Source organism: Engystomops pustulosus, chromosome 5, assembly GCF_040894005.1.
Source record: "Engystomops pustulosus chromosome 5, aEngPut4.maternal, whole genome shotgun sequence".
NCBI lineage: Eukaryota > Metazoa > Chordata > Amphibia > Anura > Leptodactylidae > Engystomops > Engystomops pustulosus.
In genome coordinates this window covers 162,351,883-162,370,163 of record NC_092415.1, presented here as the reverse complement: position 1 = coordinate 162,370,163, position 18,281 = coordinate 162,351,883, and positions in this window count along the sequence as shown.

Here is an 18,281-nt window from a genome sequence, read left to right as displayed (position 1 = left end):
ATGGCATTTTTTTGCCATTATGAAAAATAGAAAAAATTCTATAAAAAGTGATCAAAAGGTTGTACAGTCCTAAAAATAAAAGCATTGAAAACGTCACCAAAAGTCGCAAAAAATGACAAAACCCACAGATCCGTACACTAAAGTATGAAAAAGTTATGAGCGGAAGAAGATGGCAAAATGAAGAATTTTTTTTCTGTACAGGAGGTTTTAATTTTTGTAAATGTAGGAAAACATTTTAAAACCTATACAAATTTGGTATCCCCATGATCGTATTGACCCAATGAATGAAGTAGACTTGTCATTTGGGACGCACAGTGAAAACTGTAAAAACCAAGCCCATAAGAAATGGCGCAAATGTGTTTTTTCATCATTTTAACTGCATTTAGAATTTTTTTCCCGGTTCCCAGTACATAGCATAGAATATTAAATACTACCAATACGAAGTGCTATTTGTTACGCAGAAAATAAGCCATAACATAGCTCTTTACATGGAAAAATAAAAAAGTTATAGATTTTTGAAGGTGGGGAGTGAAAAATAAAAACGCAAAAACAAAAAAGGGCCTGGTCCTTAAGGGGTTAAACAGAGATATAATAAACATCATTGATACTATTTAAAATAGGGATACAAGTCTGGATCCATGAGTAAGACCTTAGGGTTGAAACACAGTCCCAGTGTCACATTAAAGAGGAGAATCCCCCTTTATTATCATATCAGGTTTGTATTTCTAAGTTCCACAGAACGGAGGTATCAACTGGTAAAAAACAGTTAGGAATCGAGAGGTTTATATAAAAATCTAATTTTTACTGCAACTTTAACCCCTTAAAGATGCAGCCATTTTGTAGCTTAAAATAATAACAATAAAAATATTTATTTATATAGCGCCATCAAATTCTGTAGCGCTTTACAAATCATAGGGGACATATACAAATATAATATTACATTACTTTTATATGGAACAATAGGATTGAAGGTCCTGCTCACAAGAGCTTACATTCTATGAGGATGAAGGGGGTGACACAAGAGGTAAAAATGATTGTATAATGGTCCAGCCATAATTTATAAGGTCCAAGGTGAAAAAGACTGCAGCAGAAGCCCGGAACTTGGTATATATTTGGTGTTTGCCGGGTAACAGACGAGAGATAGGACATAGGATGGATTAGTAAAGGGAGAGTTGACATTTCATGCAGTTAGCGAGAGTGATAGGCTGCCTACAGAGATGGGTTTTAAGAGCACATTTGAAACTTTGGATAGTGGGTATTAGTCTTAGAGTCCGTGGAAGGGCATTCCAGAGAATTGGTGCAACTCGGGAGAAGCCCTGGAGACGTGCATAAGAGGTTCGAATTAAGGTAAAGATTAACCTAATATCAATGGCAGATCACAGAGCATGGGTTTGGGCAACAGACTGAGATGAGAGAAGAGAGATAGGGAGGTGCAGCAAAGCAGGGTGCAAAACGCGCATTGGGGTGAACTGGTGGGGTAAATGCAGTACCCATTTTTCATCTGAATTCATAGCTCAAGTACTCTAACGATAATAACCAGCACCTATCAGAAATACATATTGGTTGCCTTTCCAGCTTTATGCACACCGTCCATGTTTTTTTTATATGTTTTTGGATGTCTCTTTTTAATCAGATGTACTTTTGTGATGTAGTGTAAAATTAATTCTGTAATAAAGACTTGATATATTCATTTCTTGAAGTTTAAGTGTGCGCTTTTTATAGAGGTTTAGTAGGGATTATTTCGGTTTGTTGTGGTCCTCCAAATTGTGAGCAGTAATATTGGGATAATATATATGTTCAACCCTGTGGTTGGAAATTTTTTGGTTTTCTAAACTTGTGTAGCTGATGTCTTTCACATGTTTACAAGAGACCAGAGCATACCAGCAGATAAAGCATAGACACTACCGATTCTTTACTATAGATGGGAGGGGTAACAGGGAGACATCACATGACAGGTTCATTTACATAATACAGAAAATATGATCTTCGAATGGTGACAGAAAACTGATAATAAGTGTCCTTTAAGGCTTAGACCCGTATTTTGTAACCTAACATGTTTGGTTTTATAAGGTCATAACTTTTTAACACTTTAACTTACCAAAGTGGATGCGTGGATCCACTGGACCACCGCGGGAGATGTTACCAGCCGACACCTGGGACCAGAGTCTAAGCGGGATGGACTTGCTGTGGCAGGGTACCACCATGTCGTTCCACAGGTGTGACTATCCCGCGGTGGCAGCCGAGGTCGAGGTACCTTAGCGGAAGACAGACTCTTGGTCAGGTCCAAGCATAGGGTCAGGGCAGAGATTACAATGAGATGCAATGTTAAAGTCCAATCCGGGGTCAGCAACAGGAGGTCCAGTAAGTCTCAGGAACGCTGGAGACACAGGAACGCAGGAGACACAGGAACGCAGGATCATCACTGGGGAGCTTTTCCTAAGGCTGTGAGGCACAAAGATCCGGAGGGGGGTGATGGGAGAGGCATGTGAAAATAGCCTTCTGGGAAAATGGCCAGCAGCAATTAATGGTGCTCTGGCCCTTTAAATTTCCTGATGCAGGAGTGTGCGCGCCCTAGGACACAGGGACGCACACGAAGCGAGGAAGAGATTCAGGAGCAGGGACATGTGGGTGGTGCTGCACCTCCGGGCAGCGAGAGGCACGGGTGAGGCCGCGACCCACCATATGGGTGCCAGGAACACCCGTGACACGTTAGTGGTAAATTTTGGTTGATATGTTTTGCTTTGTTGCTGTTTATTTAAAAAATATGGTGTTTTTTCAGACAGATAGTAACTAATTTTGGAGGTAAAACTAACATTTTCCACATATCTGCTTTATGTTTTCATCATTTTTTAGCAGACATTGTTTTTCCGTATTTTCAAAGAGACTTCAGAATTAACTATTTTGGGTTCAATTTTGTTTTTAATGAGCTTTGAAATATATCATTTAAACCCACTTGTAATAAGACAAAAAATAGACAGCATTCCAACTTTGAAAAAATTTTAAATTTGAAGGTTTATTCACTCATAACCAATTTAACTTTTTTAAGCGGTTGTATTGCTCATCTGAAACTTTGCTATATGGGTGAATAAATTTTCACATTTTCACTTTTTTCAAAGTTGGATTGCTGCCTATTTTATGTCTTATAACAAGTGGACCTGTTGGATGGGGACCTGTTGGATGGGGTCAAATCAGTACCTTCATACTATTAAAAAGAGCTTTAAGAGAGATTGTAACTCTTTGATATATTCATAGTCATTAAAAAAAATGGAAATAAAATTTAAAATCTTTTAATTTTATGAGTAATGTGTTCACTTAGTCCTAATATTTATTCATTCACAATAGATTTAAAAAAAAAATCTGTTATGCTATTTTTTGCAGAATGAGAAGCATTTCAGTGATACTATTGTGGGGTGGTTATGCCTTATTGATGAAAATGTATTTACTATTTTTTAGGAGGCAGTAGAAAAAACATCAATTCTGTTATTGAGTGACTTTTTGTTGGTGTTCACCGTAAAATGTTATCTTTATTTTATGGAGCAGTATGATTAAAGCACATCTATCACCAGATCAAAGATTGTAAACCAAACATATAGACATACTGGTATGTGCCCCCTCTGGCAGGATCAGCTGTTCTTTTAGCTTCTTATGAACTTGTTTGTAAGAAAAAGGGCTTACAAATTATGCAAATGAGCCCATCATGCCAATGTGCATAATTTTAAAGCCTTTTTTCTTAAAAACCAGGGAATAAAAGAACAGCAGATCCTGCCAGAGGGGGCACATACCAGTATGTCAGTGTGCTTGGTTCACAATCCTTGATTTGATGTCATTTAAGACGTTACCAAATTTCTATATTTTGTGTGGGACATGATAGGTAAAAATCATAATTTTTAATGTTTTTTATTTACATTTACTCCGTTCATTGTGTGGGTTCAATAATAATGTTGTTTTATTGCACAAGTCATTACGGAAGTGGCCATGCAGGGCTATGCAGGGTATTATTACTGTCAGCCTTTGCAGATGTATAGGCTGACATAGTGCCTAAGAGTATGGTCCAGTCTGTGACAGAACCTTACAAGCATTTACTATAGGCAGCCCTGGATCTTAGGCTCCTTGACATAGGGGCACATTTACAAAGGGTCCGTCGGACGCATTTTTGTCGGGTTTACCGAATATTTCCCATTTGCCCTGAATTGCATGGGGCTTTTTGGTGCACGCGATCGGATTTTGGCAAATCGGTGCCAGCTTTCGTGCGACACAAATCAGGGGGGATGTCCGTCGGACAACCCGACTGATTCGGACAAACCGCGGAATTTAACATTCAAATTGTGTCGCAAGACATGCACTCACATACACGGGGGAGAAGAAGGTGAACTCCGGTGGACCTGAGCAGGTAAGCGACACATGCAGGAAATTGGACGGACAATCTTAGTGAATCGCGGCAGCTCCGAATTCTCATTGGACAACGCACCTCGGGGATCGCAACGGGATGGGTAAGTAAATGTGCACCATAGTGTTACTGCATGGAGCACTAAGTCACAGCACTCCATGCAGTAATAGTACATCAAGGAGCACTAAGGAACACAGCCTTGAGGTAATATGACACCAAAACTGTATTTGAAATGTGTTTTAGTTGACAGCCTTCAGAAGATATAGCAGATACACATGCTATCTGTTCTTAGTGTGCTCAATTAGGATGTATATAATGTATATGTATATGTATAAGGGGGTCATCCTTGGATAATCTTTATTTCCATTGAATATAAAATTTCTTTAATAAAATTAAGAACTGATGCAATTTCAATTGATGAGAAAAGTGACGAAGAGAGAGATAATGTGTTCTCCAAAAATCAACAAGATTAAACAAATGACACTATCAATCTATATGTCACGGGTGCTCCTGTGACCCACCTCCAGCGAGAACTCTGGCGCGACTGTCCGTGAGTCTCCACCTCCTAGGGTGCATGCTGGCTCCCTGTAATTTAGAGTGCCAGCACGGCAATAATTGCCGCTGGCCGGCTGTTAATTCTGATAAATTCCCCATCCCTTCCTGTGTTCCCTGTCGGATCTTTGTGCTTCTATGCCTAAGAGAAAGCTTTGTTGCATGCCCTTTGCGATTATCCTGATGTTTCGTTGTGACCTTCATTCCGCTCCTGACTCCGATCCTCTGGTGCCTGTCCTGACCTACACTACGTCCCCAACTCTGATTCTGTGCTGCCTGTCTTGACCCTTTTGCCTGTCTCTGACCACGAATTTGTCTGATGACTCTGTACTATGGCTTGGCTGCCAAATCACGCCTGTAGAACGACCTGGTGGTACCACGCCACAACAAGTCCAACCTTTGCAGCAGGCTCTGGTAAAAACTGGGTACCACTTAGACTCCGGTCCAAGGTGTCGGCTTACATCATCATCCACGCCGGTCCAGTGTGTCCATTACTCCTTGTTCTTAACACTGTTCATTCATATGTTCAGCCAAGGTGCACCAATTTTTTATATATATATATATTTCTTAATATATTTTGTCCACTGTAAACTAACAATATGGTCTAAGACTACAATACAATCAATAGAAATTATATAGTATCCTAAATCCTGCTGATTAGTGCAAAAACAGCCAACACTTCCAATCTTCCCAAAGGGAACATTTACTTACTTGTCTGGAGGAGTTCACAGAATTGTCCGACAATCATGCATTGTGCCACTTCACTAAGTTTGTGCGCCCAATATTCTGTGTGTGTCACCTTCTTCTTCCTGGTGCATGTAAGTGCATGATCTTGCTACAGAATTTGAAAGCTAAATCCCGAGCTCAGTCCGAATCAGTTGGATCGTCCATTCATTCTAACGTATGAATGCCAGCACAACTGCACCAAAATCCGATCGTGTGTGACACAACCCCATCTCTGTCATAGCTGCGCAAAACCCAAAAATGTTGTAAAGTCTGATGAAAGTGCATCCGTTGACCCTTAGTAAATAAGCCCCACAATCTTCTGTACATGTGGCTCCCTTGCTAGTATATATCTAGTTATGGAAATAAATTTGTTGTTGGTTTATGCATTATCTTCTATTTATGTAGATGTTTAATGATACCAATGTGTAAGAAAGAGTGTTCTAGCCATGTGACATGTGTGAGAAAACGTTGATGGTTAGCTATGTCCAGTCAAAAAACAGTTATTAGGTGCTACTTTTAATTAGTAATGAGTTGATTACAAAAAATAGATTCTCACAGAACAGGAAATGTCAGCATATTATGGAGCTGTGTGTCCAGAATGAAAACATATGCTAGCATAAAAACTTAATTTTAATTATTTAATTATAGCAAAAGGTTGTTTTCCGATGATAAATTTCGTATAAAATTTTGGTTGTAGATTATTGGAATATATTCCAAGTAGTTGTTACATGTGCATAAATATAGAATAATTTTCAATATATCGGACAAGCATAATCCTCTTCTGAGAGTGAGCTGATCACAAGAGATTAGCTTGCATTAGAAACTAATTAGCCATGTATAATTAGGGAATTACCTGTTACTTCCCTTTGAAGTTCAACATTTCAAACAGGGCCAGTTGTAAAAATAGAAATGGAACTAGGATGAGGAGAAGCAAGTTAAGCCACCAAGTCATTTTAAGAAATGCTAACGAATATCTCATGATAACAAACAAATAACGAAACTGCTGTTGTTTCACACCTAAGTAGAGGAGAGTAGAAAGGGTTTTCTGGCAACCCATAGTAAATCTATAACTTGATGATGGCCAAAATTCAAAGTAGAACAATGGTTGGTTTTATGAAAAAGCCCCTTTGAACATTTTACCACCTTCACCCATTCCAGCTCTTTGCATATTTAAATATGTTTCACTTCACAAATTCCAAAGCAGTTGGAACTAGCACCCATATTGCCTGTGCAATCAGTGCTATTAGTTTTGCCACCCACCTGACAATATAGAGCCTAATAAGAATGTTAGGTGCTGAAACAAACATTAGTTCTCTGGAATGGTGGGGCTAAAAAAAAATAGTCAATCTGTCCTGAAACTAGTGAAGCAGAGTCTGATAAACCCTTAAAGTGTTTTGTAATGTGTATGTAATATGTGGGAGGCAGGATATTAGGTAATTTACCAATATACATCTATTAAAAGTTCTGCACCACTTTGTTGATAGTTTAAATAAAGAAATGTATTTTACCTGCAACAGCTGCCGTTCCCATCCAGAAAATGGTCACGGATTGTGGGTCATGTGATCTCTAACTGTCTGTTCTACCTTCCAGGTCCTTATGATTGAATTAATAAATACAAGCTTAAGATGTTGGAAGGGCAATTGGTCAAAGACATCACATCACATGACCCTCCGTTTTATGGACAGAAATGGCAGTTATTGAGATAAAAGATCACTTACAATAAACATTTACTAAAGTGACCAATCCCTTTAATAAATATAAAGTTTTTATTTCAGCCATTGAGGGTATGGCTGAACTTTGTTTGGCTGTGTTAGCAAAACCCAACATCCAAGATCAAGCCAATGGACTTACATAGCAGTCATAACAAGTGGTTTCTGATAGTATAAAAGATTGCATTACATTTGTAAAATATTAGGGATATCAATAAGACATGCTGTGTATTTCAAATTACAGCACATTGTTTTGGACTAGTTTCATATATTGAGCTAATAGAAGAAGGGTGCCCCGTTTACAAGCCCTTATGTTAATTAAAAGTCCATAATTAAATTCACATTTAATTTAATTCATCAGCTATATACTGTATATACTGGCGTATAAGACTACTTTTTAACCCCTTAAAATAATGGCTACAGTGGGGGGGTCGTCTTATACGCCGGATATACGGGGGCCGCACTGTGTGAGGTGTTTTTTTTCCCCGTCAGCGCGTAGAGAGCCGCTTGCTGGGACCGCCGCGCATGCGCGGCAGTCCGCCTCTCACAGTCATTAGAAGAGGCTTAGTACGCGCTGACGGGGCGGCGCGCTGTATGCTAATGCAGCCGCCCTGTCACAGCGGTCGGCGTCACAGAGCTGGGGGTCACAGGCGGCACTTACAGAAGCATGTCGGATCTTCATTAATATCGCAGCTTACAGTTATGATCACCAGGCACTTGCTCTCTTGTTTGTTTTGCAAAGTTTTAAGCAGACTTTTTTTCATTTGGGAGAGGGGTAGTCTTATACAGTGAGTATATACCAAATTCTATATTTTTAGGGCAGAAGTTGGGGGTCGTCTTATACGCCCAGTCGTCTTATACGCCGGCATATACGGTATATAAATTAGTTTGCATGCATGTTATTAAAAAAAATGACCTAAATGAAGATAATTTCCCATAAACGTAGCCATGTTGTCTCTTAGAAACAAGATGTTACATATATGTAAAATTATCTTCGAACAGATAAATATTTTTTAATAACATGTAATTAAAGAAATGTATGTACATGGCAGATGATTTAAATAAAGGAATAAATATGATATGATAATTAGCAGATTTTGGGATATGATAGGGGAGGCAATATAGAGGAAGGAGTCGAAAGGTGACAGAATGAGGAGCTGAAGCTAATAAGGTAGAATTAAACTTCCCCTACTCTCTAATAGAATGGGTTAGAGCAAAGAAAAAGATTCACAAGCAATGACAAATAGCAGAAGTGAATATGTTAAGGCAATGTCATATGTGGACACCGTCTTTACAGTATAAGCGGTTCTTTAACAATGGAAATGCTAATTATGCTAACAAACAAAAATTGCAAAGCAGCACAGCCTTCAGGAAAAAAGGTTCAGACGGGTGCTATCCCAATACTCTTACCCAAAGAGTGTAGATATAGAAGCAAAAAAGTGGCAGCACTCCAAGGAATCGTGGAAAAAAGTGTGAGGTTTATTCCATCTCTAGAGATGGAATAAACCTCACACTTTTTTCCACGATTCCTTGGAGTGCTGCCACTTTTTTGCTTCTATATATATATATATATATATATATATATATATATATATATATATATATATGTGTGTATGTATACTGTAATACAAATTTGTAAATGCTGTATTTGGATAAGCAAATAAAGATGATTTTGAAACTAAATAAAGGAATAAAGGTCCATTTTGTTTAAAAAGTCTCTAAAAAAATATTTATTTCCCTGTTTTTAAGACAACCACCATGAAACACTTCATGATAAGTCAGCTGTGTAAAAGCTTTATGCTCAGCTGTCGTTTTACACTGTAACAGAAAAATGCTGGCTGTACAATAATTCCCCAATGTTCATAGATGGCAGTGTGATTGAAGGTAGATAAAATGCACTTTCAGTAACTTTCCAGTTCAATATGTCACTATTTTTGTTCAGAAAATGCTTTTTCTTTCAGAGATGGACAGTTTAGTGCCAAAATAATGTACTGCAGTGCCCTCCTATGGATGTTATACAGCTAACAACTTCCAATGTAGTGCACTTTTATTGCATCTTTATGGATGTGAACTCTTGTTATAGCTCTCCGGCAGTAAACGCAGTCCACATGTCCCTTCACAAATGACAATATTCTACATAAATGAATAGATACAGATGAAAATGCAGAAAAGTGATGGGATCTGAGGTTTGGCTTTCATGTGTAGAATGTTGACTGATTTTAAAGTATTTCATACTGGATACTTTGAAGGGCGACTGAAAATTGAAAATTGGCTTTGCTTACATGTAGTAGTAGCTCAAGCATTGTAGGAACACAGTACATACTCTGCTCTAGTGAATAATATAGTATAAAAGGCAGCAGCAATCCAAGTAGTGAACAAACAGGGTGTTTTGTTATTCAATGACACTCTCCATCTCTCTCTATGTACTGTATATGCACAACAGGTTATTAGTATTATGGGGTGCAAGCCTACAGAGTCAAGCTATATTTTATATGTCCAGTGAAAATACAGTGGTGTATTCCATGGCTATATTTCATCTTCATAGCACTGAAGCCTGAGAGAAATGGCACCAGGGCCCACTGAAGTCTTGTTATGAGACTGTGTGAATCAATAATACAAGTAACTGCGGGGAGCTTTATAATGTATATGATCAAAAAAAAATGCTTCTTTCACCACTTTGGCTCTTTTGTGCCAGAATCTCACAGAGATTACATAGAACAAGGGGTGAAGGGGAGTCATAAATCACAGCATTTAGATCTCTTCATACCAGCTTAGGCCTTATTCACACGCCACAATGGCCACTGTGATCTGACAGCTCAATTTTCCAGCAGATCACAGACCCCAGCATCCGGTCTCAGCACCATGAGCACACCGTGTCTCACTGCACCTTGACTTCATCTTTCAATGGAGAGGGGAGTGGTGAGAAGCGCTCACTCTCCCTCCCTTCTCCATCCGGCCCAGGAAACTTAAGGGGTCATTTTTAGAGAGGAGCGAACATACTCGTCCGAGCTTGATGCTCGTTCGAGCATTGGCATACTTGAAACTGCTCATTGCTCGGACGAATACTTCGCCCGCTCGAGAAAATGGCATCTCCCGCCGTTGTGATTTTTGGCGGCCAGAAACAGAGCCAATCACAAGCCAGGAGACTCTGCACTCCACCCGGCATGACGTGGTACCCTTGCACGTCGATAGCAGTGGTTGGCTGGCCTGATCAGGTGACCCTGGAATAGACTAGCCCCTGCCCGCGCTGCTCGGATCATTCTCTGTCTGGATGCCGCTAGGGAGAGAGCTGCTGCTGGTCAGGGAAAGCGTTAGGGTGTTCTATCAGAATAGTGTTAGGCAGGAGTGATTCTACAAGAACCCACCAGTCCTTCTTAGGGCTACAATAACGTTTATTTTACTTTTTTTTGGTTTGCCTGTGGCTGGGCTTGCTGCCATTAGTAGTGCAGCTCGTACCATATTGTGAGGAATTTGCAGGGAGACTTGCTACCGTTGTGTTTAGCTCTTAGTGACACACATATCCACCTTAAACACCGAAGTGGGACAATTTATTAGGGGTTTGATTTGAATTAGGCAGAGTCTGCTGATTTATTTTTTTTTACGTTTATTTCTTTTTATAACTCAAAGTCATCAGGCACAGCACAAAATCCAGTTGTGTGCTGTCAGTGTAGGTTAGAAACTAGCCATAGCAATAGGATAGCATCGTTTTGTTTAAAAAAAATAAATAAATAAACACAAAAAAAAAAAAAATTTAAAGTTTACATTTTAATTTGGAAAATGTTTAACCCGAGGGCTAGGGGTAGAGGACGAGGGCGGGGACGTGGGCGTCCAACTACTGCAGGGGTCAGAGGCCATGGTCCTGGGCGGGGTGACACACCACCTGCTGATGAGGGAGCAGGGGAACGCCGCAGAGCTACACTCCCTAGGTTCATCATGACCCAAGTTACTGGGACTCGTGATAGAGCACTGTTGAGGCCAGAACAGTGCGAAGAGGTGATGTCGTGGATTGCGGACAATGCTTCTAGCCATTTGTCCACCAGTCAGTCTTCCACGCAGTTCACCCATGTCACCGAAATCAGCACTCCTCCAGCTCCTCCACCTAAGCCTCCTTCCCCCCAGTCTGCCCCCTCCCAGCAAAATTTGGCATTTGAACCGGCATACTCTGAGGAACTGTTTTCTGGACCCTTCCCACAGTCACAAACCGCTTGTCCGGTTGCTGCTGAGCTATTTTCCAATGCCCAGGTTTTCCACCGGTCGCAGTCTGTGGGTGATGATGACATTATTGACGTAGTGGAAGAAGTGTGTAAAGAGGTGTCGGACAATGAGGAGACACGGTTGTCAGACAGTGGTGAAGTTGTTGTCAGGGCAGGAAGTCCGAGGGGGGAGCAGACTGAGGGATCGGAGGATGATGAGGTGACAGACCCAAGCTGGGTTGATAGGCCGGGTGAACACAGTGCTTCTGAGACGGAGGCGAGTCCTATAGCAGAACAGGTTGGAAGAGGCAATGGTGGGGCCAGACGGAGAGGCAGGGCCACAGCTGGTGCATCAGCGCCAAATGTTTCCCATAGTCAAGCTCCCGTGGCGAGGGCTAGATTTTCAGAAGTCTGGAGGTTCTTTAAAGAAACACCGGATGACCGATGGACTGTGGTGTGCAACCTGTGCCAAACCAGTATCAGCAGGGGTTCCACCACTACTAGCTTAACTACCACCAGTATGCGCAGGCATATGAATGCTAAACACCCCACTCAATGGCACCAAGCCCGTTCACCTCCGGCCAGGCACACCACTGCTCCTTCCCCTGTGTCATCTGCTAGTCAGCCCCCTGCCCAGGACCCCGGCCCAAACACCTCCCGTGCAAAAACCCCATCTTCGCCTCCACGATCCTCCACAGCATCCACCAGCGTTCAGTTCTCCATACCCCAGACGCTGGAGCGCAAAAGGAAGTATAGTGCAACCCACCCACACGCCCCCAAGCCCTCAACGTCCACATCTCCAAACTGCTTAGCCTGGAGATGCTGCCCTATAGGCTGGTAGAGACCGAGGCCTTTTGAAACCTCATGGCGGCGGCCGCCCCTCAGTATTCGGTCCCCAGCCGCCACTACTTTTCCCGATGTGCTGTCCCAGCCCTGCACAAACACTTGTCAGAGAACATCATCCGTGCCCTGACCAACGCCATTTCTGACAAGGTCCACCTGACCATGGACACGTGGTGCCGGGCAGGGCCACTATATATCGCTGACGGCACATTGGGTTAACTTGGTGGAGGCTGGGACCGAGTCTGAAACTGGCGCTGGTCATATACTACCGACGCCGAGGATTGCGGGGCCTACCTCGGTCCAGGTCTCAAAGGCCTACTATGCCTCCTCCTCCTCCCACCCCTCCTCCACCTCCTCCTCCGAATTACCATCCGTGGGCATGGCGCCATCAGTCGGTAGCTCTAGGCACAACAGCAGTGCCATCGCTAAGCAACAGCAGGCGGTGCTCAAACTGCTGAGCCTAGGCGATAAAAGGCACACCGCCCAAGAGCTATTACAGGGCATCACGGCGCAGACTGATCTGTGGCTGGACTGCTGAACCTGAAGCCAGGCATGGTTGTGTGTGACAATGGCCGTAACCTGGTGGCGGCTCTGCAACTCGGCAGACTGACACATGTGCCATGCCTGGCCCATGTGTTAAATCTCATAGTTAAGCGTTTCCTCAAGACATACCCCGATCTGTCTGATTTGCTCACGAAGGTGTGCCGCATCTGTGCGCATTTCAGGAAGTCCAGCACAGATGCTGCCACTCTCAGGGCGGCGCAGCGCCGCCTCCAACTGCCCGCTCACCGACTGTTGTGCGATGTGCCCACGAGGTGGAATTCAACATTAACCATGTTATCCAGAGTTTACCAGCAATGCAGAGCGATTGTAGACTGCCAAATTTCAACTTCCACCAGAACTGGTAGTCAGGTCAGTCAGCTTCCTCAAGTCTACAATGAGGAGTGGACGTGGATGTCTGATATCTGTCAGGTGCTGAGTAACTTTGAGGAGTCAACACAGATGGTCAGTGGCAATGCCGCCATCATCAGCCTCACCATCCCGCTGCTTGGCCTGTTGAAAAACTCTCTGGTCAGCATGAAGTCGGAAGCTTTGCGCTCGTCACAAGAGACGGGGGAAGAAGATTCCCTTGTTGATAGCCAAAGCACCCTTAGGTCTGTTTCTCAGCGCATATCGGAGGAGGTGGAGGAGGATGAGGAGGAAGAGGAGGAGAATGTTGGCGAGACAGAAGAGGGGACCATTGTTCAGTCCTTCACTGTTCAGCGTGTATGGGCAGAAGAAGAGGAGTTGGAGGAGTTGGAGGAGGAGGAAATGGAGAGTCAGGCCAGTGAGGGGAGTGAATTCTTGCGCATATGGCAGATTTCATGCTAGGCTGCCTATCCCATGACCCTCGCGTTCTAAGAATTTGAAGCTGAAACAGTATTTCCCTTCTGACAGCGCTAGCGGCAGAGGGCGTACTTCTGCGGGACAAGTAGCGAGGGAGAGTAGGCGAGCAGGCAGTTTGTCCAGCACTGGCAGGGGTACGCTTTACAAGGCCTTTGCCAGTTTTATGTCACCCCAGCAAGACACTGTCACCTGTCCCCAGTCTCGGCAGAGTAGGGCTGATCTTTACAGAAAGATGGTGAGGGAGTACGTAGCTGACCATACCATCGTCCTAAATGATCACACAGCTCCCTACAACTACTGGGTTTCAAAGCTGGACATGTGGCACGAACTGGTGCTGTACGCCTTGGAGGTTCTTGCCTGCCCTGCCGCTAACGTGTTGTCCGAGCGGGTTTTCAGTGCAGCTGGTGGCATCATCACCGATAAGCGTACACGCCTGTCGACTGATAGCGCTGACAGGATGACGCTTATCAAGATGAATAAGGCCTGGATTTCTCATTTTCATTCTCCACCAGGTGAAAGAAGCTCAACCTGAATAATGTATGCACTCATCCTCCTCATTGTCCTCCTTCTCCTCCTCTTTGTACACTAAAGCAGAGGAAACTGGCTATTTTTTGCCAGGGCCAACTGGTTCTAGCTATAGTACTCTATGTATTTAATTTTTCTGGAGGGCCACCTACCCGGTCCTCTGTTTTAAACAATTTTTTGGAGTGCCACATACAGGCACTCAATCTATTTACTTTTTCTGGAGGACCACCAACCTGCTCCTCTGGTTTGAAAACTTTTTTGGACTGCCACATACAGGCACTCAATTTATTTAATTTTTCTGGAGGACCACCTACCTGCTCCTCTGGTTTGAAAACTTTTTTGGACTGCTACATACAGGCACTATCCAAATTAAATTGTCTCCATAGCAGCCTCCACATGTCTTCTTCTTAGCTGCCTCCACACGTTGTCTCCATTGCTACCTCCACACGTCATCGCCATAGCTGCCTCCAAAAGTCATCCATATAGCTCGTCTCCTTATCAAACAAACTGTGTCAGGCAGAATTTTGGGTTGTTTTCATGGCTTCCACATCAAACTTGTTAACTTTGTCGCCACCCTGCTGTGTAATCCACCAAATATACTGGCAAACTTTTATCATTTACCGATATTATTTCAGCGCTTCTTGCGCATCTGTTTACATTCCCCTCACCCGCCATAACCCAAACTTATAAGAACACTACTACACTTGATCTTATACAAAAGGTTCTTAGAAGTGCTGTTTGGGGAGTAGCCTAGAGACAGGGGCTTGGATTGGCGAAAGCTCGCCTGGCAGCGGAGCTCCAGCTCCATCCCAAGATCCAACTAACATAGTTTTAACTGCAGCACCTTTAATCTACTATTAGTTCACTGCCTCCATACATGGTCCCCTTATCAAACGAGCTGTGTCAGGCAGAATTTTGGGTTGTTTTCATGGCTTCCACATCAAACTTGTTAACTTTGTCGCCACCCTGCTGTGTAATCCACAAAATATACTGGCAAACTTTTATCGTTTACCGATATTATTTCAGCGCTTCTTGCGCATCTGTTTACATTCCCCTCACCCGCCATATCCCAAACTTATAAGAACACTACTGCACTTGATCTTATACAAAAGGTTCTTAGAAGTGCTGTTTGGGGAGTAGCCGAGAGACAGGGGCTTGGATAGGCGAAAGCTGGCCTGGCAGCGGAGCGCCAGCTCCATCCCAAGATCCAACTAACATAGTTTTAACTGCAGCACCTTTAATCTACTACTAGTTCACTGCCTTCATACATCGTCCCCTTATCAAACGAGCTGTGTCAGGCAGAATTTTCAGGTGTTTCACCAGATACATAGTGGAACTCGGCCCATCTGTCGCCGCCATGCTGGAGACCTTAAGTTGCAATCATAGCAGCGCAATATGGATGCCCCATACTGTCGCTCTTAATCATGGAACCATTTCCGTAAAAACAATTAAAAATAGAACCACTATGCTATTCCATTATTCCTAGGTGAAATATTCAAACGACCCGGCCTGCTTTGAAAATTATAATTTTTTACCGTCAACCTTTTGTTCAGATAGGAAATCATTTCAGCACTTCTTGCTCACCTCCTTTGGTTCCTCTCTGCCACCCATTGGTTTGAAGCCTGAGTCCATTTAGGGTATGTCACCATGACACTCTCTAGCCTGCCGCTGCTGCCTCTGCATGCCGTCCCCTATAGTGTCAGGGTCAATTATTGCATGTTTTAGATGCTATCTAGCCTCATTCGGTCACTCTGTCATGGCCATGCTGTTGCCCATAATTTTGGCATAATGGTACGATTAAGCAGCCTCAGAGGCAACCATGCATGCTGCCTCTGCTGTTTCCTGTCCATTTCCGTGGTGTTTCCATCCTTTTCTGAGGTTCCCAGGTGTTTGGCCAAGCTTCCCTGTGCAGAGCCTTGGTCCCCGTGAAAAATGCTCGAGTCTCCCATTGACTTCAATGGGGCTCGTTATTCGAGATGAGCACTCGAGCATCGGGAAAAGTTCGTCTCGAATAACGAGTACCCGAGCATTTTAGTGCTCGCTCATCTCTAGTCATTTTCCTTTAGTAAATTGTGATAATTCTGGCCCTTTATTACACTGCTAAAATGGAATCATATATTTTCATATATACATACAAAAGTATAACAATGACAATTGTATAAAAATACACAATAAATTAAAGAATAATCTTTGTTCTAATGCTAATATCCATCAGTATGTGATAAAACCAATAACAACCACCAATAATCTGGTGGTTATCTAAAATATAAAGCTGAATGTATGTGTGTGTGTGTGTGTGTATGTATGTATGTATTTCTGCTGTATTTCTGCTAAAGGATTTTGTACCTTTGCGTTTACAATCACTGAATCTCGCTCTCTGTGACTCATACCACATGAGATGTCTATGACATCTCTGTGGTCATGTCATAGACTTGATTTTGAGGCAAAATTTTCACCTTACACTTTGCAAAATACACATATTAAGATAAGTGAGATAAGATGGATACAGAGATAGGGGGAGATTAATCAGAAATGTCTGAGGTAAAACTGTTACAGTTTTGCATGGAAACCAATCAGAGATCACCTGTAATTTTATAAACAGCTGTTGCCATGAGCAACTAGAAAAGTTCTGCTCTCAGACACTTCTGATAAATCTTTGCACAGACAAAGTGACAGTCAGAGATAGTCAGAGACAAATATAGAGACAGTCAGAGGCAAACAGTCGGAGACAGAGACAGACCGAGAAAACCAGAGTAAGAGACAGTCAAAGACAGAGATAGTCAGAGGCAGTCGGAGACAGACAGTCAGAAATATTTAGAGACAGAAACAGTCAGAGATAGTCAGAGGCAGTGAGAGTTTGAGACAAGCAGAGATATTCAGCAACAGACAGAGACAGTCATAGACAGAAAGACAGTCAGAGACAGTAACGGTCAGAGACAGTCAGAAACAGAGACAGCAGAGAGCATGAATGAGAACATTAAAATATATGTTTTTAGGTACAATTGGTTGATGTCTGTGAGCTAAGACTTGTATCTGTTGCTTCAATTATGTATCTGATTATGACTATTTGCCATTTGAATTTCCTAAAATATCCTTTAGCATTTCAGTCCCACGGGCACATCTCAAAGCATTGTTTTTCTCCACTTTTTTAGATAAGGAAAATATTTCTTTGAGGCTCTGATCTTGAAACACAAAGCACACAGCAGGATGCTTCGGGTAGTTGAGTGCAGCAGTTTTTTGGAGAATGGTAGTGTAAATCCATGGGCTGGGGTGTCAATTCCCTTAGTCTATCCAGAACCCTGCCGTGTTCTACTCACTTCTTTCTAAAAGTGGCAAGCAGGTCCCTATGGTACAAAATAGCACAAAAAAAGAAATTTGGCACTCTTGATTTCGAACATTATAAAACATTAACAAATTCCCACATGACTTCTAGTAAAATTTTGGCTGTTCATGTTTGTTAGGAATTAAATGTGAACATGCAAACAATAGCAATTACTGAGCATTCATTTTCATTGAAGCACTGGCTGTCAAGACGATGTTTGCACCCTGCATGATGTATAACTTTTCTCGACTGGCATTGACTAACATTGCTGAACCTGCTCTGCTTGAGGTTTAGCTAAAAGCTTACAATTGTTAACAGACATATCAGTTGAATGACATTTTTCAGTATAGTTAAAGGCCAGCTGCCAGCAGATAATGCTTTATTCTTGCCAATGCTAATTTGTTGGCTTTTTATGTGCACAGCAGTAGTGGTATTCCTAAGACCTTATAAATAGAGAAAAACATATAATGGTAAAGAACAAGTGGTAATATTAAGTGAATTATAGGCCTTATTTCTGACAACCATGTTTATACTTGTTAAATAAAAAAAACATATAAAAGGACCGAATTTTTGCAATTTATAATTTTTTTAGGATTGCTATTGTAGCTATTCATTTCAGATCATACATTTTATAAATT